Genomic DNA, 24,376 nt, shown 5'->3' with positions numbered 1-24,376 from the left:
TGAAGTTTTCTATCTTTGTTGGGTCTTTTTGTGGTTTAGGTATCAGAGTAATTGTGGCTTCATAGAATGAGTTGGGTAGAGTACCTTCTGTTTCTATTTTGTGGAATAGTTTGTGAAGAACTGGGATTAGATCTTCTTTGAAGGTCTGATAGAACTCTGCACTAAACCCATCTGGTCCTGGGCATTTTTTAGTTGGGAGACTATTAATGACTGCTTCTATTTCTTGGGGGATATAGGGCTGTTTAGATCATTAACCTGATCTTGATTCAACTTTGGTACCTGGTATCTGTCTAGGAACTTCTCCATTTCATCCAGGTTCTCCAGTTTTGTTGATTATAGCCTTTGGTAGAAGGATCTGATGGTGTTTTGGATGTCTTCAGGATCTGTTGTTATGTCTCCTTTTTCATTTCTGATTTTGTTAATTAGGATGCTTTCCCTGTGCCCTCTAGTGAGTCTGGCTAAGGGTTTAATCTATGTTGTTGATTTTTCTCAAAGAACCAGCTCCTTGATTGCTTGATTCTTTGAATAGTTCTTCTTGTTTCCACTTGGTTGATTTCGCCCCTGAGTTTCATTATTTCCTGCCGTCTACTCCTCTTGGGTGAATTTGCTTCCTTTTGTTCTAGTGCTTTTAGGTATGTTGTCAAGCTGCTAATGTGTGCTCTCTCTAGTTTCCTTTTGGAGGCACTCAGAGCTATGAGTTTTCCTCTTAGAAATGCTTTCATTGCATCCCATAAGTTTGGGTATGTTGTGGCTTCATTTTCATTGAACTCTAAAAAGTTCTTAATTTCTTTCTTTATTCCTTCCTTGACCAAGGTATCATTGACAAGAGTGTTGTTCAGTTTCCACGTGAATTTTGGCTTTCTATTATTTATTTTGTTATTGAAGATCAGCCTTAGTCCATGGTGATCTGATAGGATGCATGGGACAATTTCAATATTTTTGTATCTGTTGAGGCCTGTTTTGTGACCAATTATGTGGTCAATTTCGGAGAAGGTACCATGAGGTGCTGAGAAGAAGGTATATCCTTTTGTTTTAGGATAGAATGTTCTGTAGATATCTGCCAGATCCATTTGATTCATAATTTCTGTTAGTTTCTCTGTGTCCCTGTTTAGTTTCTGTTTCCATGATCTGTCCATTGGTGAAAGTGGTGTGTTGAGGTCTCCCACTATTATTGTATGAGGTGCAATGTGTGCTTTGAGATTTACTAAAGTTTCTTTAATGAATGTGGCTGCCTTTGTATTTGGAGCATAGATATTCAGGATTGATAGTTCCTCTTGGAGGATTTTACCTTTGATGAGTATGAAGTGTCCCTCCCTGTCTTTTTTAATGACTTTGGGTTGGAAGTCAATCTTATCAGATATTAGAATGGCTACTCCAGCTTGTTTCTTCATACCATTTGCTTGGAAAATTGTTTTCCAGCCTTTCATTCTGAGGTAGTGTCTATCTTTTTCTCTGAGATGAGTTTCCTGTAAGCAGCAAAATGTTGGGTCTTGTTTGTGTAGCCAGTTTGTTAGTCTATGTCTTTTTATCGGGGAGTTGAGTCCATTGATATTAAGAGATATTAAGGAAAAGTAATTGTTGTTTCCTGTTATTTTTGTTGTTAAAGTTGGCATTCTGTTCTTGTGGCTGTCTTCTTTTAGGTTTGTTGAGGGATTACCTTCTTGTTGTTTCTAGGGCGTGGTTCCTGTCCTTGTATTGGTTTTTTTCTGTTATTATCCTTTGAAGGGCTGGATTCGTGGAGAGATAATGTGTGAATTTGGTTTTGTCGTGGAATACTTTGGTTTCTCCATCTATGTTAATTGAGAGTTTAGTAGCCTGGGCTGGAATTTGTGTTCTTTTAGTGTCTGTATAACATCCGTCCAGGATCTTCTGGCTTTCATAGTCTCTGGTGAAAAGTCTGGTGTAATTCTGATAGGCTTGCCTTTATATGTTACTTGGCCTTTTTCTCTTACTGCTTTTAGTATTCTATCTTTATTTAGAACATTTGTTGTTCTGATTATTATGTGTCGGGAGTTATTTCTTTTCTGGTCCAGTCTATTTGGAGTTCTGTAGGCTTCTTGTATGTTCATGGGCATCTCTTTCTTTAGATTTGGGAAGTTTTCTTCTATAATTTTGTTGAAGATGTTTGCTGGTCCTTTGAGTTGAAAATCTTCATTCTCATCCACTCCTATTATCCGTAGGTTTGGTCTTCCCATTGTGTCCTGGATTTCTTGGATGTTTTGAGTTAGGATCTTTTTGCATTTTACATTTTCCTTGATTGTTGTGCCGATGTTCTCTATGGAATCTTCTGCACCTGAGATTCTCTCTTCCATCTCTTGTATTCTGTTGCTGATGCTCGTATCTACGGTTCCAGATTTCTTTCCTAGGGTTTCTATCTCCAGTGTTGCCTCATTTTGGGTTTTCTTTATTGTGTCTACTTCCCTTTTTAGGTCTAGTATGGTTTTGTTCATTTCCATCATCTGTTTGGATGTGTTTTCCTGTTTTTCATTAAGGACTTCTACCTGTTTGATTAGGTTATCCTGTTTTTCTTTAAGGATTCGTAACTCTTTAGCAGTGTTCTCCTGCAATTCTTTAAGGGATTTTTGTGCTTCCTCTTTAATGTCTTCTACCTGTTTACCAGTGTTCCTTTGTATTTCTTTAAGTGTGTTATTAAAGTCCTTCTTGAAGTCCTCTACCATCATCAGGAGATATGCTTTTAGATCCGTGTCTAGCTTTTCCGGTGTGTTGGGGTGCCCTGGACTGGGCAAAGTGGGGTTGCTGGGTTCTGATGATGGTGAGTGGTCTTGGTTTCTGTTAGTAAAATTATTACGTTTACCTTTCGCCATCTGGTAATCTCTGGGGTTAGTTGTTGTCGTTGTCACTGTTTAAAGATTGGAGCAGAAGCTGTGTTCCACTCACCAGCAGTCTCAAAATCCTGTGGCGGGGGTCGTGGGTAGCTGGTGGTACCCCGGTTCTGGTCCAGCCGGAAGAGGCCTGTGGTCCTACTCAGGCCGGTTTTCTGCTTCCCTAACTAATGCAGTCTCAGGTCCTGCGCGCAATTGGATTGGAGCAGAAGCTGTGTTCCACTCACCAGAAGTCTTAAGATCCTGTGGCGGGTGTTGTGGGTAGCTGGCGAGTGTCAGCAGACCCTGCGCCCTAGCTACCCCGGCGCTTTTCTGACCGGAATAGTAAAATTGCAAAGCTTTATAAGGCTGTCAATAAGATTAAAAGGCAACCAAGAGATTGGGAATAGATCTTTACCAATCCTACATCTGATAGAGGGCTAATGTCCTATATACACAAAGACTTCAAGACTTTATACTCCAAAGAATGAAATAACCCTATTAAAAATGGGGCACAGAGGGAAGCAAATAACCCGGCCTGATCAGGGCACAAGACCCTTCCGGTCCACTCCAGCACCTGGGTGCCTTGCTCGCAGTATCTCTGGACACCCGCAAGGACCCACACAGGATCCCCCATGGGATCTTAAGTCCTCTGGTGAGTGGAACACAGCGTCTGCTCCAATCCAATCGTGCGGGACCTGAGACTGCATTAACTAGGGAAGCAGATAACCCGGCCTGTTCAGAGGCACCAGTCCCTTCCGGTCCACTCCAGCACCGGTGTGCCTTGCCCACATAGCCTCCAGACACACGCAAGGACCCACACAGGATCCTCCACGGGATCCTAGGACCTCTGCTGAGTGGAAAATAACTTCTGCCCGGAGGCAGGTTCGAACACCAGATATCTGGGCATCTTCCCTGCAAGAGGAGAGCTTGCTTGCAGAGTACTCTGACCACTGAAATTAAGGAGAGATCTAGTCTCCCAGGTCTGCTGATAGAGGCTAACTTAATCACCCAAGGAACAAGCTCCAACCAGAGAAAACTATAACAACTAGCTTAAGAGATCACCAGATGTCGAAAGGCAAATGTAAGAATCCTACTAACAGAAATCAAGACCACTCACCATCACTAGAACGCAGCACTCCCATTCCACCTAGTCCTGGGCACCCCAACACACCCGAAAAGCTAGGGCCGGATTTAAAAGCATATCTCATGATGATGGTAGAGGACATCAAGAAGGACTTCTATAACTCACTTAAAGAAATACAGGATAACACTCCTAAACAGGTAGAAGACATTAAAGAGGAAACACAAAAATTCCTTAAAGAAAAATAGGAAAACACAACCAAAGAGATGACGGAATTGAATAAAACCATCCAAGACCTAAAAATGGAAGTAGACACAATAAAGAAAACCCAAAGTGAGGCAACGCTGGAGATAGAAACCCTAGGAAATAAATCTGGAACCATAGATGCGAGTCTCAGCAATAGAATACAAGAGATGGAAGAGAGAATCTCACATTCAGAAGATTCCATATAGAACATCAGCACAACAATCAAAGAAAATACAAAACACAAAAAAGATCCTAAATAAAAACATCCAGGAAATCCAGGACACAATGAGAAGACCAAACCTATGGATAATAGGAGTTGATGAGAATGAAGATTTTCAACTTAAAGGGCCAGCAAATATCTTAAATAAAATTATAGAAGAAAACTTCCCAAACCTAAAGAAAGAGATGCCCATGATCATACAAGAAGCCTACAGAACTCCAAATAGACTGGACCAGAAAAGACATTCCTCCCGACACATAATAATCAGAACAACAAATGCACTAAATAAAGATAGAATATTAAAAGCAGTAAGGCAGAAAGGTCATGTAACATATAAAGGCAAGCCTATCAGAATTACACCATATTTTTCACCAGAGACTATGAAAGCCAGAAGAGCCTGGACAGATGTTATACAGACACTAAGAGAACACAAATTCCAGCCCAGGCTACTATACCCAGCCAAACTCTCAATTACCATAGATGGAGAAACCAAAGTATTTCATGACAAAACCAAATACACACATTATCTTTAAATGAATCCAGCCCTTCAAAGGATAATAACAGAAAAAAAACCAATACAAGGACAGAAATCATGCCCTAGAAAAAGGAAGAAAGCAATCCCTCAACAAACCAAAAAGAAGACAGCCACAAGAACAGAATGCCAACTCTAACAACAAAAATAAAAGGAAGCAACATTACTTTTCCTTAATATCTCTTAATATCAATGGACTCAACTCCCCGATAAAAAGACATAGACTAACAGACTGGCTTCACAAACAGGACCCAACATTCTGCGGCGATTATTTCCTCCATTGTGGGAATCCTTTTCAGAAAGTCCCAGCCTGTGCATATTTATAACTTAAAGTGTTTTATTTAACTTCAGATAGCAGTTTCAAAGTTTAGTGTTACATAGATAGATGATAGATAGATAGATAGATAGATAGATAGATAGATAGATAGATAGATAGATGAACATAATCTAAGATAAGATCAGGCCTGGAGAAATGGCTCAGCAGATAAAAGGACATACTTTCTGCAAAGGACCTGAGTTTGGTTACAAACATCCACATAACGATGCTCAAAAAGCAGTAACTCCAGGTCCAAGGACATTTGATGCCTCTGATGTTGAGGGAATTCACACATAGGGCACATATATACATAGATACACCTATTCACAATTAAAAAAAATAAAAATTAAATTATAATAACTACAAATGAGAAAACGTGCAATATTTATTTTACTGAGCCTTGATTACTCCATTTTTTACTTTACTTTTAAAATATTTATTTTTATTAATTTTTATTAAAATATTTTGTAAAATTTTTATACATTAATACAATTTTATATCATTTTAGTCTTTCTTCTCCATTTCCGACCCCTCCCACTTTATCCAATTACCTGTCAAATTCATAACCTCTTCTTTATTCTCATCTATATAGAATGTGTGTGTGTGTGTTTGTGTGTGTGTGTGTGTGTGTATCCTGCTGAGTCCATTTAGAGTAGCTCAAACACGTATAAGTTTAGGGCTATAATTTTGGATTGGATAATGAACTCATCAGGTGCTCATACCTGGCAAAAAATGATCTTCCCTCTCTCAGCAGTCATTAGTTGTCTAGAGTGTTCACCTGGAGTGGGACCTTATGAGATTTCCCCAATCCATGTTAGCATGTCAGCTAGTACTGTCATTTTGCAAGATTTCCTAGGTACAGCATCTCTGTCATATGTGAAAAACACTATCCTGTGGCAGATGCCTTAGTCTTCTAACACTTACCATTTTTCCATCCACTTTGCTACAATGCTTTCTGAACCTGGGATATAGGAATTGTGTTGTAGATTTATATGAAAAGTTTGAATATGCCATGCTCATGTTCTCTGAATTTTGACAAGTGATGGGTTTCTATTATATTCTCTGTCTGCTGCATTTTTGAAGCTTTTTTTGATGAGGTACATCAGCGACACTTATCTGTGGTTATAAGGATATGTATTTTTAATGCAGTTAGAAATTATACTAGTTTAGGAAAGTGAAGTAGTAGGTCCTCCACTAGGATCCATGATCTCACCTGCCATAGAGGCATTGTTAAGTTTTAGAGTACCCAGCATAAATTACTTCCTATTGAGCAGAACCTAAGTCCAATTAGATAAATATTCGTTACTCTGGCTTTCTTACTTCAGTGTTTCAAAATTTCTCATTTTTGAGGTCTCTCATCACTTAAATTTTTAAGCTGTTATAAATGAGATTTTTTTCCTATTTGATATTTAGTTGGTTTACATTTAAAATCTTGTCCCCTATCTTGGTTTTCCTTCGGAAAACCCCCTATCGTGTCCCCTATCCCCCCTGTTCATCAACCCACCAACTTCTGCTTCTTGGCTCTGGCATTTCCCTACATTGGGACATAGAAACTCCACAGGACAAGGTCCTCTCCTTCAATTGATGGCTGATTAGGCCATGTTCTGCTACATGCGCAGCTGAAGCAATGTGTACTCTTTGGTTGGCAATTTAGTCCCTGGGAGCTCTGGGGGTACTGGTTAGTTCATATTGTTGTTCCACCTATGGTGCTGCAAACCCCTTCAGCTCCATGGATACTTTCGCTAGCTCCTTCAATGGGGAACCTGTGCTCAGTACAATGGTAGGCTGAGAGGATATACCTCTATATTTGTCAGGCACTAGTGGAGCCTCTCCAGAGACAGCTATAAAAGACTTCAGTAAGCACTTGTTGGCATCCAAAAAATTGTCAGTGTGTGGTGATTGTATATGGGATGGATCTCCAGATGGGGCAGTCTCTGGAAGGTCATTCCTTCAGTCTCTGCTTCACACTTTCTCTCTGTAACTCCTTCAATGGGTATTTTGTTCCACCTTCTAAGAAGGATAAAAGTATCCACACTTTAGTTTTCATTCTTCTTGAGTTTCATGTGGTCTGTGAAGTGTATCTTGGTAATTCCAAGCTTCTGGTCTAATATTCACTTATCGGTGAGTGCATATCATGTGTGTTCTTTTGTGATTGGGTTACCTCACTCAGGATGATATTTTCTAGTTCCATCCACTTGCCTAAGAATTTCATAAAATCATTGTTTTTAATAGTTGAGAATTAATCCCTTGTGTAAATGTACCACATTTTCTGTATCCACTCCTCTGTTGAAGCACATCTGTGTTCTTTCCAGCTACTAGGTATTATAAATAAGAATGCTGTGAATATAATGGAGCATGTGTCCTTATTATATGTTGAAGCATCTTATGGGATTGTGCCCAAAAGTGGTATTAGTGGGTCCTTGGGTAATATTATGTCCAGTTTTCTTAGGAACCACCAAACTTATTTCCAGAATGGTTGTAACAGCTTGCAATTCCACCAGCAATGGAGGAATGTTCCTGTGTCTCCACATCCTCACCAGCATCTGCTGTCACCTGAATTTTTTATCTTAGCCATTCTGACTGGTGTGAGATGGAATCTAAGGGTTGTTTTGATTTGCATTTCTCTGATGATTAAGGAATAGTTTGTGAAGAACTGGCATTAGTTCCTCTTTGAAGGTCTGACAGAATTCTGCACTAAACCCATCTGGTCCTGGGCTTTTTTTGGTTGGAAGACTCTTAATGACTGCTTCTATTTCTTTAGGGGATATAGGACTGTTTAGATCATTAACCTGATCTTGATTTAACTTTGGTACCTGGTATCTGTGTAGAAACCTGTCCATTTCATCCCGGTTCTCCAGTTTTGTTGAGTATAGCCTTTTGTACAAGGATCTGATGGTGTTTTGGATTTCTTCAGGATGTGTTGTTATGTCTCCCTTTTCATTTCTGATTTTGTTAATTAGAATGCTTTCCCTGTGCCCTTTAGTGAGTCTGGCTAAGGGTTTATCTATCTTGTTGATTTTCTCAATGAGCCAGCTCCTCGATTGGTTGATTCTTTGAATAGTTCTTCTTGTTTCCACTTGGTTCATTTCGCCCCTGAGTTTGATTATTTCCTGCCATCTGCTCCTCTTGGGTGAATTTTCTTCCTTTTTTTCTAGAGCTTTTAAGTGTGTTGTCAAGCTGCTAATGTGTATTATCTCTAGTTTCTTTTTGGAGGCACTCAGAGCTATGAGGTTTTCCTCTTAGAAATGTTTTCATTGTGTCCTATAAGTTTGGGTATGTTGTGGCTTCATTTTCATTAAACTCCAAAAAGTCCTTAATTTTTTTCTTTATTCCTTTCTTGACCAAGGTATCATTGAGAAGTGTTTGTTCAGTTTCCATGTGAATGTTGGCTTTCTATTATTTATTTTGTTATTGAAGATCAGCTTTAGTCCATGGTGATCTGATAGGATGCATGGGACAATTTCAATATTTTTGTATATGTTGAGGCTTGTTTTGTGGCCAATTATGTGGTCAATTTTGGAAAAGGTACCATGAGGTGCTGAAAAGAAGGTATATCCTTTTGTTTTAGGATAAAATGTTCTGTAGATATCTGTCAGATCTATTTGTTTCATTACTTCTGTTAGTTTCACTGTGTCCCTGTTTAGTTTCTGTTTCCATGATCTTTCCCTTGGTGAAAGTGGTGTGTTGAAGTCTCCCACTATTATTGTGTGAGGTGCAATGTGTGCTTTGAGCTTTACTAATGTTTCTTTAATGAATGTGGCTGCCCTTGTATTTGAAGCATAGATATTCAGGATTGATAGTTCCTCTTGGAGGATTTTACCTTTGATGAGTATGAAGTGCCCCTCCTTGTCTTTTTTGATGACTTTGGGTTGAAAGTCGATTTTATTAGATATTAGAATGGCTACTCCAGCTTGTTTCTTCATACCATTTGCTTGGATAATTTTTCCAGCCTTTCATTCTGAGGTAATGTCTATCTTTTTCTCTGAGATGAGTTTCTTGTAAGCAGCAAAATGTTGGGTCCTGTTTGTGTAGCCATTCTGTTAGTCTATGTCTTTTTATTGGGGAGTTGGGGCCCATTGATATTAAGAGATATTAAGGAAAGGTAATTGGTGCTTCCTGTTATTTTTGTTGTTAAAGTTGGTGTTTTGTTCTTGTGGCTGTCTTCTTTTAGGTTTGTTGAGGGATTACCTTCTTGCTTTTTCTAGGATGTGGTTTCCGTCCTTGTATTGTTTTTGTTTCTGTTATTATCCTTTGAAGGGCTGGATTCGTGGAGAGATAATGTGTGAATTTGGTTTTGTTGTGGAATACTTTGGTTTCTCCATCTATGGTAATTGAGAGTTTGGCTGGGTATAGTAGCCTGGGCTGGAATTTGCGTTCTGTTAGTGTCTGTATAACATCTGTCGAGGCTCTTTTGGCTTTCATAGTCTCTGGTGAAAATCTGGTGTAATTCTAATACGCTTGCCTTTATATGTTACTTGACCTTCTTCCCTTACTGCTTTTATTATTCTATCTTTATTTAGTGCATTTGTTGTTTTGATTATTATGTGTCTGGAGGAATTTCTTTTCTGGTCCAGTCTATTTGGAGTTCTGTAGGCTTCTTGTATGTTTATGGGCATCTCTTTTTTTAGGTTTTGGAAGTTTCCTTCTATAATTTTGTTGAAGATATTTGCCAGTCCTTTGAGTTGAAAATCTTCATTCTCATCAACTCCTATTATCCATAGGTTTGGTCTTCTCATTGTATCCTGGATTTCCTGGATGTTTTGAGTTAGGATCTTTTTGCATTTTCCATTTTCTTTGATCGTTGTTCCGATATTCTCTATGGAATCTTCTGTACCTGAGATTCTCTCTTCCATCTCTTGTATTCTGTTGCTGATGCTCACATCTCTGCTTCCAGATTTCTTTTTTAGGGTTTCTATCTCCAGCATTGCCTCACTTTGGGTTTTCTTTTTTGTGTCTACTTCCCTTTTTAGGTCTTGGATGGTTTTATTCAATTCCATCACCTCTTTGGTTGTGTTTTCCTTCAATTCCTGAAGGGATTTTTGTGCTTCCTCTTTAATGTCTTCTACCTGTTTAGCAGTGTTCTCTTGTATTTCTTTAAGTGAGTTATTAAGGTTCTTCTTGATGTCCTCTACCATCATCATGAGATATGCTTTTAATCCGGCTCTAGCTTTTCGGGTGTGTTGGGGTGCCCTGGACTGGGTGAAGTGGGAATGCTGGGTTCTGATGATGGTGAGTGGTCTTGGTTTCTGTTAGTAAGATTCTTACGTTTGCTTTTAGCCATCTGCTAATCTCTGGAGCTAGTTGTTATAGTTGTCTCTGTTTAGAGATTTTTCCTCTGGTGATTCTGTTATCCTCTATCAGCAGACCTGGGGACTAACTCTCTCCTCTGAGTTTCAGTGGTCAGAGCACTCTCTGCAGGCACGCTTTCCTCTTACAGGGAAGGTGCAGAGTCATCTGGCGTTCGGATCTCCCTTCTGGCCGAAGATGAAGGCCCAAAACAGGACCTTTTCTAAAAGCTGTGTTGCTTTGGCCTGTCACAGAAGCTGTTAGCTTCTCTGTGTACAGTCTCACCTGTACAGACTACTTTTCGGCAGAGTCCCGGAACCAAGATGGCTCCTGCCGTTCCTGAGGCAAAAGCCTCCCAGGCTGTGTGGACACCTGTCCTCTGGGTGGGAAGCTGGTCGGATGTCTGGAGCCTGAAAAGGGCACTGCCTCAGAAGCTCTGTGGCTCCCACTTGTCCCAGAAGCTGTCAGATTCTGTGTGCACACTCTCACCTGTGCAGACTACTTTTCCTCGGAGTCCCGGAAACAAGATGGCCAAGAATTCTTTGTTTAGCTCTGTACCCCATTTTTTAAAAAAATTTTTATTACATATTTTCCTCAATTACATTTCCAATGCTATCCCAAAAGTCCCCCATAGCACCCCCCACTTCCCTACCCACCCATTCCCATTCTTTTGGCCCTGGCATTCCCCTATATTGGGGCATATAAAGTTTACAAGTCCAATGGGCCTCTCTTTCCATTGATGGCCGACTAGGCCATCTTTCGATACATATGCAGCTAGAGACAAGAGCTCTGGGGTACTGGTTAGTTCATCATGATGTTCCAACTATAGGGTTGCAGATCCCTTTAGCTCCTTGGGTACTTTCTCTAGCTTCTCCATTGGGAGCCCTGTGATACATCCAATAGCTGACTGTGAGCATCCACTCCTGTGTTTGCTAGGCCCCTGCATAGTCTCACAAGAGACAGCTATATTTGGGTCCTTTCAGCAAAATCTTGCTAGTGTATGCAATGGTGTCCGAGTTTAGAAGCTGATTATGGGATGGATCCCTGGATACAGCAGTCTCTAGATGGTCCATCCTTTCATCACAGCTACGAACTTTGTCTCTTTAATTCCTTCCATGGGTGTTTTGTTCCCAATTCTAAGAAGGGGCACAGTGTCCACATTTTGGTCTTCATTCTTCTTGAGTTTCATGTGTTTAGCAAATTGTATCTTATATCCTGGGTATCCTAAGTTTTGGGCTAATATCCACTTATCAGTGAATACATATTGTGTGAGTTCCTTTGTGATTGTGTTACCTCACTCAAGATGATGCCCTCCAGGTCCATCCATTTGGCTAGGAATTTCATAAATTCATTCTTTTTAATAGCTGAGTAGTACTCCATTGTGTAAATGTACCATAATTTCTGTATCCATTCCTCTGTTGAGGGACATCTGGGTTCTTTCCAGCTTCTGGCTATTATAAATAGGGCTGCTATGAACATAGTGGAGCATGTGTCCTTCTTACCGGTTGGGACATCTTCTGGATATATGCCCAGGAGAGGTATTGCTGGATCCTCCGGTAGTACTATGTCCAATTTTCTGAGGAACTGCCAGACTGATTTCCAGAGTGGTTGTACCAGCTTGCAATCCCACCAACAATGGAGGAGTGTTCCTCTTTCTCCACATCCTTGCCAGCATCTGCTGTCACCTGAATTTTTGATCTTAGCCATTCTGACTGGTGTGAGGTGGAATCTCAGGGTTGTTTTGATTTGCATTTCCCTGATGATTAAGGATGTTGAACATGTTTTCAGGTGCTTCTCTGCCGTTCGGTATTCTTCAGGTGAGAATTCTTTGTTCAATTCTGAGCCCCATTTTTTAATGGGGTTATTTGACTTTCTGGAGTCCACCTTCTTGAGTTCCTTATATATATTGGATATTAGACCCTATCTGATTTAGGATAGGTAAAGATTCTTTCCCAATCTGTTGGTGTTTTTTTTTGTCTTATTGATGGTGTCTTTAGCCTTGCAGAAGCTTTGCAGTTTCATGAGGTCCCACTTGTCAATTCTCGATCTTATAGCACAAGCCATTGCTGTTCTATTCAAGAATTTTTCCCTTGGTTTTCTGGAGTCCAGGTTCTTGAGTTCTTTGTACATATTGGATATTTGTCCCCATCAGATTTAGGATTGGTAACGATCCTTTCCCAATCTATTGGTGGCCTTTTTGTCTTATTGACAGCGCCTTTTGCCTTATAGAAACTTTGCAATGAGTTTTTTTTTTTTCTGTCAGAGTTACCAGGTAGAGTTTTGACTATCACTTATTTATACTATCATATCATCTGTAAATGCTGATACTTTGACTTCACGTTTCCCAAATTTATACCATTGAGTTTTTCATTTGTCTTACTCCTCTTGCTAGAACTTCAAGCACTGTATTGAATAGATATGGAGAAAGTGAAAACCCTTGTCTTTGTCCTGATTTTAGTGGAATTGCTTTGCATTTCTCTCCATTTAATTTGATGTTGGCTATAGGCTCACTGTAAATTTACCTTATTATATTTAGATATGTCCCTGTGTCACTATTCTATCCAAGACATATAAAAGACTCTTTGGCATCTGATGAGATTATTCTGTGTTTTCTTTTCTTTAGTTTTATTTCTGGTGGATTATATTGATTTTTGTATGCTGAACCCTGGGTCTCAGGAATGAATTCTACTTCATCATGATGAGTAATGTTTTAATGTGTTTTTTTAGATTCAGTTTGTGTTTTTTTGAGTATTTCTGCATCATTGTTCGTAAGGGAAATGGTCTAAATTTCCCTTAATTTAATTCTCTTTCTTTGTTGAATTTTTATGTGGTTTGGACAAAATAGAAGCCTAAAGAATGGGAAAAATTTTCATGAACTCTATATCTAACAGAGGGAAAATATCCAAACTATAGAAAGAATTCAAGAAATAAATCATCAACAAATAAAATAATCTACTTAAAAATGGGGTACAGATCTTTACAGAGAATTCTCAACAGAGGAATCTCAAGAGGCTAAGAAGCACTTCAAGAAATGTTCAACTCCTTAGCCATCAGGGAAATGCAAATCAAAACTTTTTTGAGATTCCATCTTATACCTGTCAGAATGGCTAAGATCAATAATGTCAGTGGCAGTTCATACTGACAAGGATGTGGAGTGAGAGGAGTATTGTTCCATTGCTGGTGGGGCTGCAAAGTTGGATAGCATTCATGGAAATCAGCATGGTGGTTCCTCAGAAAAATTGGAACTGATCTACTTCAAGACCTAGTTAAAAGACTCCTGGGTATATATCCAAAATACTTTACATTGTCCCACAAGGACACTTAATAACTATATTCACACCAGCTTTATTCATAATGTCCAGAAACTGGAAACAACCTAGATGTGCCTCAACCAAAGAACAGATAAAGAGAATGTGATACATTTGTCCAATGGAGTATTTCTCAGCTGTCAAAATATGACATCATGAAATTTGTAGGTAAATGGCTATATCTAGGAAAAAAATCATCACACAGACCCAGAAAGACAAACATGGTACATACTCCTATATAAGTGGATACTAGTTTTGAGGTAAAGGTTAACCATACTACAATACACAGGCTAAGTAAGGAGGAGGGCTTTAAGGGGAACACCTGTAAAGGGAAAATAGAACAGATTTTGCAGATGGATTGTGGGTGAATGGAGAAGAAAACACGAGTGGTCAGGTGGGTGAGGGAGGGTTGTTGGAAGAGAGTTAGTGGGAAGACAACCAGAATACTGGACCATTTAGGGAATGGTGTTGAAACCTACTGCAATGTAAACTTCCTGGAACCTATGAGGTGACCCTAGTGAAGAGTCCTAGTAATGGAGGATACTAACTAAAACTGGCTGTCTTCTGTAACCAGACAAGGTTTCTAGTGGTGGGACTGGGACACCAACCAAGTCACAAAATCCACACAAGTCCTGCCTACAAGATATGCTGAGGCAATGGTGATTCAGTGTTTGTGGGTGTGGCAAACCAATGGCTGATTTAGTATTAGCCCTAGCAACTGAGAGGAAACCTATGCTGGACACGCCCTGCATGGCCAGGAGCCAGAAGCTGGATAACTCAGAGGCCTATGTTAGAAGCAAATACAACTGACAGAAAAAAGTCAACGAAATTATTCCTATACTGTTCTGCTATACTGATAGATCAGTGCCTAACCCAATCTCCATCAGAAAGGCTTTCCCTGGCAGCTGATGGGAGCAGATATAGATAAGGTGGAGCTCAGGAAACACTTTGGAACAGGAGGAGGAAAGATTGTAGGAGCCTGATGGATAGAAGACATGAGGTAGACACAGCACCCAGAAACAACAAAGCAAGACTACAGGAGTTCCTAGAGACCGAAGCAGCAATCACAGAGCCTGTATGGGCCTGCAATAGGCCCCCTGCACACATGTCATGATTGTTTAGCTTTGGGACTCTACAGGACTTCTAACAGTGGGAATGGGCATATCTTTGATTCCTGTGCCTGCTATTAGGACCCTTTTCTTCCTCCCCAGTTGCCTCATCCAGCCTGGTTATGTGGGATTATATCTAGTTTCATTACATCTTGTTATGCTGTGTTTGGTTTGTTTCCATGAAGGGAAACAGAGGATCAGTGGATCTGTGAGAGAAGGGAGGTTGAGAGGAGGCTGGAAGAATGCATTTGGGATATATTATATGAAAGAAGAAGAAATAAAAAGAAAAGAGAAAGTAAAGAAAGATTTACTGACCATCAACATAGTATTATGGTATATCATTTATTCATATTTAAAAAGTATACTGCAGTCAACACAAAAATTTGTCTAACATCACAAAATATTGGTATAACAAGAATGTAAGGAATGGAGATCTGGTAAAACAGTGGCTGTTACATAATGGTTTTCTAGAATCAGATGTGCAAAACTACTGTTTGCAAATAGCAGTATTATGTAGTAAGTTATTAAGTTTGGGTCTTATTGCAGAGGTAAATTTTATAATAATAGTATCAATATACTTACTGGTTAAATTTAAGTAAAAATCCCAGGGGAATTACTACAAAGAGATTTTCTTCTTGAAAAGGACCCTTATCAGGGCCTCTTTCATTTCTCTGTTCCTCAGGATGTAGATGAAAGGGTTCAACATTGGAGTGACCACTGTGTATATCATGGCCACGACAGTCTCCTTCACAGTAGAGTTATTAGCTGATGGACATACGAAGAGACCAAAAATTGTTCCATAGAACAGTGAGACCACAGAGAGGTGGGATCCACAGGTGGAGAAAATCTTTTGTATAACCATAGCAGAAGGAATATTTAGAATGGAGGAGACAATTTGTACATAAGACACAACAATCAGTAAGAATGGGATGACCATAGTGAGTCCTCCTAAGACTAATATCATTAATTCATTAATATGAATGTCAGAACAGGACAACTTGAACAGGGCAGCCATGTCACAGAAAAAGTGGCGGATCACATTGTCTTCAGAGAATGACAATCTAGCTAAGAGTAGAGTGTGCAAAATGGAATACAGCAAGTTAAATTACCAGGACATAAGCATCAGATACACATAGAGCTTGAGACTCATGATGCTGGTGTAATGCAGAGGGAAGCAGATGGCTACATAGCGATATTAGGCTATGGCCAAAAAAAGAAAGCCCTCCAGGTCACCCAAAACCAATAAAATGTACATTTGTGTTAGACAACTGGAATAGGAGATGGATGTATCCTGGCTCTGCATGTTCTGAAGCAATTTGGACATTGTGACAGAGGAAAAGCAGAGATCAGAGAAAGACAAGTTGCTGAGAAACAAGTACTTGGGTGTGTGGAGATGGAATTCCAGTATTAGAGGTTGATGATGATGAGGTTCCCCAGGATGGTGGTGAGGTACATGGCCAGGAACAGGGCATAGAACAGGTGCTGGTGCTCTGGGGGGGGGGAATGGGCAGTCCCAGGAGAAGGAACTGGGAGATGAAAGTTTTATTGTTCATTATCATTCTTCGTCTCCAGTATTCTAATGAGTGAATAGCATTGTCCTTTAAAGTTCAAAATAAAAATGAACATTTATCTATGACGTATGTTCTACATCAATGGATCTTCCAGTCATCATAGCAATTATATTTTCCTCCATTAATTAATTTATTCATTCATTTTAGATCCAGATCGCTGCCCCCCTCTGGATACCAACCTTACACAGTCCCTTCTACTCTCCCCCATTTCCCCTCCCCATCTCATCTGAGAGGGTGGAGCTCCTCCTCCCCTCCTAGGTATCACCCAACCTGGCACTTGAAGTCTCTGTAGGACTGTCCACATCCTTTTCTATGGAGGCTAGACAAGGCAGCTCAGTTAGGGAAATTTGATCCACAGACAGTCAACAGCTTTAGGAAGAGCCCCTCCTCCATTTGTTGGTGGAACCACATAAAGACTAAGCTGCACATCTGCTACCTATGTGCAGTGTGGTGGGGGGCTAGGTCTAGTCAGGGTATGGTTTTTGGTTGGTGGTTCATCCTCTGAGAGTCCCCAAGGGTCCAGGTTAGTTGACTGTTGGTCTTCTTGTAGAGCGCCTGTACCCTCCAGTGCCTTGGGTCCTTCACCCAACTCTTTCATAAGACTCCCTGAGCTGTGTTCAATGTTTGGCTGTGGGTCTCTGCATCTGTTTCAGTCAGTTGCTGGGTGGAGCCTTTCTGAGGACAGTTATGCTAGGCTCCTGTCTGAAAGCATAACAGAGTATTATTAACAGTGTCAGGGATTGGTCCTTACCCTTGGGATGGGTTTCAAGTTGGGCCAGTCACTGGTTGGTCATTTTCTCAGTCTCTGTTCCATCTTTGTCCTTGCATTTCTTGTAGAAAGGACAGATTTTGAGTCAAAAGTTTTGTGGGTGGGTTGTTCTTATCCCTCCATTGGGGATTTGACCTGGATATAGGAGGCGGCCACTTCAGGTTTCATATGCCCACTCTAGGAGTCTAAGCTAAAATCACCTCTATAGACTCGTGGAAGCCATTCTCATCCCAGTTCTCTGGCAAGTCTTAGAGATGGCCCCTATCCTTCACCCCCACCAGCTGCTCATTTCAATTTATTCTTTTGGCCCTTTGGTCCTCTTTCCTGTCTCTCCGCATGCTTAATCACACCCCCCCAATTTCCCTCCCCATACTCTCTCCCATCCAGTTTCCTCCCTCCATTTGTCTCCTACGACTATTTTATTCTGCTACCAGTGACAGTAATTATAATCTCATAACTCCTAATGCTTGTACTCATTACACTTGTTAAAAATTTTTCAACTTTTTTTTGTTTTTTGTTTTTTTTTTAATTTTTAATATTTTTTATTACATATTTTCCTCAATTACATTTCCAATGCTATCCCAAAAGTCCCCCATAGCACCCCCCACTTCCCTACCCACCCATTCCCATTCTTTTGGCCCTGGCATTCCCCTATATTGGGGCATATAAAGTTTGCAAGTCCAATGGGCCTCTCTTTCCATTGATGGCCAACTAGGCCATCTTTCGATACATATGCAGCTAGAGACAAGAGCTCCGGGGTACTGGTTAGTTCATCATGTTGTTCCAACTATAGGGTTGCAGATCCCTTTAGCTCCTTGGGTACTTTCTCTAGCTTCTCCATTGGGAGCCCTGTGATACATCCAATAGCTGACTGTGAGCATCCACTCCTGTGTTTGCTAGGCCCCTGCATAGTCTCACAAGAGACAGCTATATTTGGGTCCTTTCAGCAAAATCTTCCTAGTGTATGCAATGGTGTCCACGTTTAGAAGCTGATTATGGGATGGATCCCTGGATATGGCAGTCTCTAAATGGTCCATCCTTTCATCACAGCTACGAACTTTGTCTCTTTAATTCCTTCCATGGGTGTTTTGTTCCCAATTCTAAGAAGGGGCACAGTGTCCACATTTTGGTCTTCATTCTTCTTGAGTTTCATGTGTTTAGCAAATTGTATCTTATATCCTGGGTATCCTAAGTTTTGGGCTAATATCCACTTATCAGTGAATACATATTGTGTGAGTTCCTTTGTGATTGTGTTACCTCACTCAAGATGATGCCCTCCAGGTCCATCCATTTGGCTAGGAATTTCATAAATTCATTCTTTTTAATAGCTGAGTAGTACTCCATTGTGTAAATGTACCATAATTTCTGTATCCATCCCTCTGTTGAGGGACATCTGGGTTCTTTCCAGCTTCTGGCTATTATAAATAGGGCTGCTATGAACATAGTGGAGCATGTGTCCTTCTTACCGGTTGGGACATCTTCTGGATATATGCCCAGGAGAGGTATTGCTGGATCCTCCGGTAGTACTATGTCCAATTTTCTGAGGAACTGCCAGACTGATTTCCAGAGTGGTTGTACAAGCTTGCAATCCCACCAACAATGGAGGAGTGTTCCTCTTTCTCCACATCCTCGCCAGCATCTGCTGTCACCTGAATTTTTGATCTTAGCCATTCTGACTGGTGTGAGGTGGAATCTCAGGGTTGTTTTGATTTGCATTTCCCTGATGATTAAGGATGTTGAACATGTTTTCAGGTGCTTCTCTGCCGTTCGGTATTCTTCAGGTGAGAATTCTTTGTTCAGTTTTGAACCCCATTTTTTAATGGGGTTATTTGACTTTCTAGAGTCCACCTTCTTGAGTTCTTTATATATATTGGATATTAGTCCCTTATCTGATTTAGGATAGGTAAAGATTCTTTCCCAATCTGTTGGTGTTTTTTTTTTGTCTTATTGATAGTTTCTTTTGCCTTGCAGAAGCTTTGCAGTTTCATGAGGTCCCACTTGTCAATTCTTGATCTTATAGCACAAGCCATTGCTGTTCTATTCAAGAATTTTTCCCCTGTGCCCATATCTTCAAGGCTTTTCCCCACTTTCTCCTCTATAAGTTTCAGTGTCTCTGGTTTTATGTGAAGTTCCTTGATCCACTTAGACTTGACCTTAGTACAAGGAGATAGGAATGGATCGACTCGCATTCTTCTACATGTTAACAACCAGTTGTGCCAGCACCATTTGTTGAAAGTGCTGTCTTTCTTCCACTGGATGTTTTTAACTCCCTTGTCGAAGATCAAGTGACCGTAGGTGTGTGGGTTCATTTCTGGGTCTTCAATTCTATTCCATTGGTCTATTTGTCTGTCACTATACCAGTACCACACAGTTTTTATCACAATTGCTCTGTTGTAAAGCTTTAGGTCCGGCATGGTCATTCCACCAGAGGTTCTTTTATCCTTGAGAAGAATTTTTGCTATCCTAGGTTTTTTGTTATTCCAGATGAATTTGCAGATTGCACTTTCTAATTCGTTGAAGAATTGATTTGGAATTTTGATGGGGATTGCATTGAATCTGTAGATTGCTTTTGGCAAGATAGCCATTTTTACAATTTTTTTTTTGGTTTTTTAAGACAGGGTTTCTCTGTATAGCCCTGTCTGTCCTGGAACTCACTCTGTAGACCAGTCTGGCCTCGAACTCAGAAATCTGCCTGCCTCTGCCTTCCGAGTGTTGGGATTAAAGGTGTAAGCCACCATGCCTGGAAAGTTTTCAATTTTTTTTTTTTTTTGGTTTTTTGAGACAGGGTTTCTCTGTGTAGCCCTGGCTGTCCTGGCACTTACTTTGTAGCATTTGAGTGGAGTCTAGATCCTGAATAACTCATTAAAGATAGTAATTACCCATGACCTTACTAGAAACAATTCACCTTAGGGATCTCTAATGAAAACAAACTATAATCACCAATCTCTACTTTTTACAGTTATGGGAAGGTAGAATTTATACAATAACAACAACAAGAACAACAAACAAAGCAAGGAAATTGCTAAAATAGAGTAACAAAAAGGCATGGAAGTATGCACACTCATTCCTTGTTTAGGAAACTATCAAGATTTCTGCTTGACTGGCTCCCACTTTATCAGAACAAATCCTACTTCCTCAAATGTTTTCCTTATCAGTCTCTAACAATATCCATTCTGTGTCCTAAATCACATGAATGGGCACACTCATACACATACCACAATACACACACACACAAACACACACACACATACAAACACACATACACACACACATACACACACATACACACACATATACACACACACAGACACAGACACACAGACACAGACACACACAGACACACACAGGCACACCCACAGACACACACACAGACACACACACAGACACACACACACACACACACACACACACACACACACACACACACTCACCCTAGACATGTCATTCTGTGATTCTGGACAACACTGTCTAATGAATCTCTCACATTTCTAAAGCTGACAAAACAGAAGAAATGTCAACAGACCTCAACAACTTTCTCTGAAATGATGTAACATATTTTGACTGCTTGCATCATCACAGATCGACAGGGTTTGATGTAGCTGAATTCAGATTGACAGTGTTTGTTTACGCTGAATTCACTTAAACATTGTGGATTAAAATTACAGAAGGGAAACCATGTAGGAAAAAAAAAACAAACATAACCTTTTTTTAATTAGATATTTTCTTTGTTTACATTTCAAATGCTATCCCGAAAGTTCCCTATACTCTCCCCCCCCCCCCCCGCCCTGCTTCCCTACCCACCCATTCCCACTTCTTGGCCCTGGTGTTCTGCTGTACTGGGGCATATAAAGTTTGCAATACCAAGGGGCCTCTTTTTCCAATGATGGACGACTAGGCCATCTTCTGCTACATATGCAACTAGAGTCAAAACGATGTTATTCTTATGTGCCCCAGATCAGCCTCAAATATACAACCTCACATATGCCTTTGTGTTCTGAACACTGTGATGACATGAATGTGCCATGATGCCTAGTTTCAGCTTCTCCTGTAATGAACACTGCTTTTGTGTTTCACATGCATATGTGCAAAGATCATAATTTAGAAAAATCACCATCAACTACTATCACTGATGGGTAAATGGATTTCATACTTTCTTTACAAGTTAAGCCTAGTTCTCAAATGAAACATCACATAAAAATCATAAGCTAATTGTTTCTACATATTTCTGTCACATTGGATTCTGTAGAAGCACTGAGTTTGGTTGAGTGGCCCTTACTGTACATTGACATGAACACATAAATGATATTAATGTCACCTTGATGGACTGCACTTAGGAATACTCTCATTCAGTATCAGTAAAACAGAGATTTGCGAACTGTACAGATAAAATAGATCATCATATGTGTTCAGAGTTTATGAAGACCCTACACGTGAAGGTATCGTGAACAACCTTTCAGCAGTACATCACTGAACCCCACTTCACAGGGCTGCTCCTGTGTTGAGACAGTAGGATTCTGAGAGAAAAAAAATAATTTTAAGGAGCCCATCAATATGAAAGGGGTTACAGGATGACCATGAAAAAAATACTTGCACAGTGTGGCACAGTCTTGGAGAGAGAGAAAAGAAGAATGTTATCATACCCCTAAAACTGTCCTGAATCACACTGGAAATTCATGTGGGTTCACAGGAGGACAGCTGCTTATTTTCCTGAATGTACTTGCTCTGCTGAGGCTAAGTCAAAGGTTCTGGTTGATGATCCTGCTCACCTTCCTTTTAATTGCTGACACAGGAATAGCAGCCTCTGTACTCATCACCTATTTGCATCATCCCTGCCCACAACCCTTACTGCCATCCCTTGCACTTATAGGTCCTATATCCCAGAGGATTCCAGATCCTGAATAAGGGATTAAAGATAAAATAATTACCTAAGGCCTTTCTAGGACCAATTTACCTTAGTGAACTACAGTGGAGACCAATTATAATCACCAATCCCACCTCCCTACACTTAGAGGAGGTAGACTTAAAAGAAAAACAAAGAAAACGAACAAAACTAATAAATAGTAGCACCAAGAGAAAAAAGAAAGCATGAAAAGATGCATACTCATTGTCTGCTTAGGTAATGAACAGGCCTTTTGCTTGACTGGAGCCCACTTTATTAGGGGTGAGGAGTGAGGAAAGGTGACTGAAAACTACCTCAGCTTACCAGCCATTATTCTGATTGTTAGTACTTTAATGTGTCTCAATCAAGAAAAAATTGCACAAAAAACATCAGTAGTTTTTATATTTTTGGTTTTGAACCTAGCCTTTAACAGCTGAGCCACCTCTGCAGCCCATCCAACAGTAGTTTTTAAGCAGATTGAGACCAGATAAAATCATTTTGCCTTTCTCACTGAGGCACTCACAGTCACTCTGGTCAGATTCAATTAGCTTTCAGGAAATGGTGATTGGATTCTTGGGGCACTAGACAATGAAGTACAGGTGACTCTCCACCTTCCTTTTACTCCCCTTCATGATTAAGCCCCATAGCACCCCATCATCTTCCCCAGTAGTGTGTATGTGGGGTCATCCTTGCATTCTCTGACAGTAACAAGCTCAGATATAGCATCTTGATACAATGCCCTGTCAAACAGGAAGTTACCCAGGTACTTCCCAAGTCTGGGTCAGTTCAGCTGTGAGAGCCAATGGTGAGAGTAATGATCTTTGAGATATGTCAGGATGAGGTTGTTAATTTTTTTTCTGATATCCAATATGTAGTTTAGGTGACCCATGTATCACCCTTATTCCAAATTAAAGAACACCTAACCTCCTCTCCCTGACAATGACCAGAAGCCCATCCTTTGTATATTTGCCACATTAGGTCACATTTGGGGTTCCCCGGTGCCCTGGCTTGGGGAAATGATTGAATGTACTACATGATCATGTTCGTGGATCCTGAGCTCCTGGAAGAGGTCCAAATGCTGTACCAACAATTTCACCAGTCCCTACAGAGCCTTCACAAACTTATCCTAGGGCTTTCAATGCCTCAGTGTAAACATCTGGCCATTACTGTGCTACTTGTGCCCCTCCTCGTGCCCCCTCAATTGGGGATGAGGGGCATGAATCCCAGAGGCCTATTACCCAGGCCCTTAGGGCAGATAGGCATTACTCATTACCCTCTATTATTATAGCCTCCTCTATATGCTCATAATAGTAGATACCTGATCTTATGTCTATGCTATGGAGTCTGACTCTTCTCTTCATTCTACTCTTTTGGATATGGTGAGGAGTTATTGGCCCTTGTGTCTTTGTCACCTCTATTATTGCCTTGGACTCAGGTTGCCCTGGGTACCCTATAATGTTTATGACCAACACCACACTGGGTCTTCCACTCATGGACCCTATAGATGCAACTCAGATGATTACCAGCACTTGGCCTGTAGCTAGAATCATCTGTTTTGTGATAGAAGCTGAGAGATTCCCTTGTATCCAACTTAAGAACTGTTGTGCCCACCTCAACTGTTGTGCCCACCTCGGCCGGCAAGGACGACACAACATGGTCGGATTCTTCTTAACAGCCTTTATTGCAGGAACACCTCGATGCTGCTACAGGGGACTCCGGGCACCCAGGGAGCACTGCTTATATGCACCCCCGCACAGGAGAAGGCTCTGTGGCCCCCTGGGATTGGTCAGTCTGCTGGCACCTAATTTGCGTGCAGCCGCTGGGGAGGGGTTGGTGCCAGATTCGGGCTAGGGCCTGCACAGTGGTGTTGTTTGCCACAAAGGCACACCAGAAACCAGCACCATCTTAGAGTTGGCTTCCTACAAAGAACCCCATAATGGGATTTTCATGGCAATAAAACTGTGGGAAGGCGCTGGGTATGGAGATTCTTTCCCCTGGTGTTTGGTCATAAGCTGGCCTTGTTTCCTCTCCATCTCAGCGGGGTATCTATCACACTACTGTTCCTCACTATCTCCCTACAAGTAGACTGCCAACTATAGTCAAACTTCCAATGCTGTGGGAACACTGTCAACTCTAACCCCTCTGGCTAAGTACAGGATTTTGGAGTACATATTGTTAACTCCAATGATTCTTATGTGTCCCCCTATACCTTAGTGCTATGTTGCTTTCTACCA

At 40.6% G+C, this 24,376-nt stretch overlaps 1 pseudogene; it reads right to left on the bottom strand.

Annotated features, from left to right (window-relative positions):
* Positions 1–15,539: 15,539 nt before the first annotated feature.
* On the bottom strand, positions 15,540–16,482 carry LOC110288289 (olfactory receptor 1468-like; annotated as a pseudogene).
* Between the last annotated feature and the right edge of the window lie 7,894 nt (positions 16,483–24,376).

This window comes from Mus caroli, unplaced genomic scaffold (assembly GCF_978045245.1).
Source record: "Mus caroli unplaced genomic scaffold, Mus_caroli_1 scaffold_13, whole genome shotgun sequence".
Classification (NCBI taxonomy): Eukaryota; Metazoa; Chordata; class Mammalia; order Rodentia; family Muridae; genus Mus; species Mus caroli.
Note: the sequence above shows the minus strand (reverse complement) of the source record. Positions and strands in the feature narration are given on the sequence as shown.